General features: G+C 35.8%; 1 protein-coding gene across 1 annotated transcript in view; it reads right to left on the bottom strand.

Moving 5' to 3' along the window:
- Positions 1 to 726, bottom strand: part of Grk4 (G protein-coupled receptor kinase 4) — a 104051-nt gene that overhangs the window by 102204 nt on the left and 1121 nt on the right. The gene's annotated exons all lie outside the window — the stretch shown is intronic.

Here is a 726-nt window from a genome sequence, read left to right as displayed (position 1 = left end):
ACGTAGAATAATAAACAAATCAATAAATCTTCCAGCCAGATTGAGGGGGGCTGGATGGAGCAAAGGACCTGAGTTCAATTCCCAGCAACCACATGATGGCTCACAACCATCTGTACAGTTATAGTGTGCAATCATATACATAAAATAAATAAGTATTTTTTTTAAATCCCCTTCAAGGACCAACTGGAATTTGGAGTGAGAAACAACATGAACAGTCAAATGTTCTACTGAAAGAGAAGAGAGTGCATACTTCTGAGTCTTTCCTAACTGCCTTAAGGGAAAAACAAGACCTGGTTCTCTTCCCATTCATTCTTAGTTTTTCTATTCAAAACAGTATTATTTTGAATAATAGTATTAATTCAAAAATATTGACAGAGTAATGTCTTTTCTTTCATTTGTTTGTTTGTTTCTTTGATGATAGTTCTAGACTCCACTGCTCCATAGTTCGAAGTCTACGGAGCCTAGACTGCCATTGTACAGAGGGTCTTCCTGCCTCAAGCCTCCTCTCACTGCTCCTTGCTCACAGGGGTTTCAAAGCCCTTAGTTTTGGTATCCAATTCTGAACACCAGTCACTATAATTTAAGAAATTTCTGACTTTGATTCTTGTTAGGGTTTCCCATATTGAAAATAGTTATATTGTCTAATTATGTCAGGATTTTTCTTCCTGAAAATCACTTGGAACATAAATGGACTTGTAATGGAGCTAAAAACTTTTTTTTTTTTTT

Source organism: Mus pahari, chromosome 13, assembly GCF_900095145.1.
Source record: "Mus pahari chromosome 13, PAHARI_EIJ_v1.1, whole genome shotgun sequence".
Taxonomy (NCBI): Eukaryota; Metazoa; Chordata; class Mammalia; order Rodentia; family Muridae; genus Mus; species Mus pahari.
This window is presented reverse-complemented; position numbering and strand designations above follow the sequence as displayed.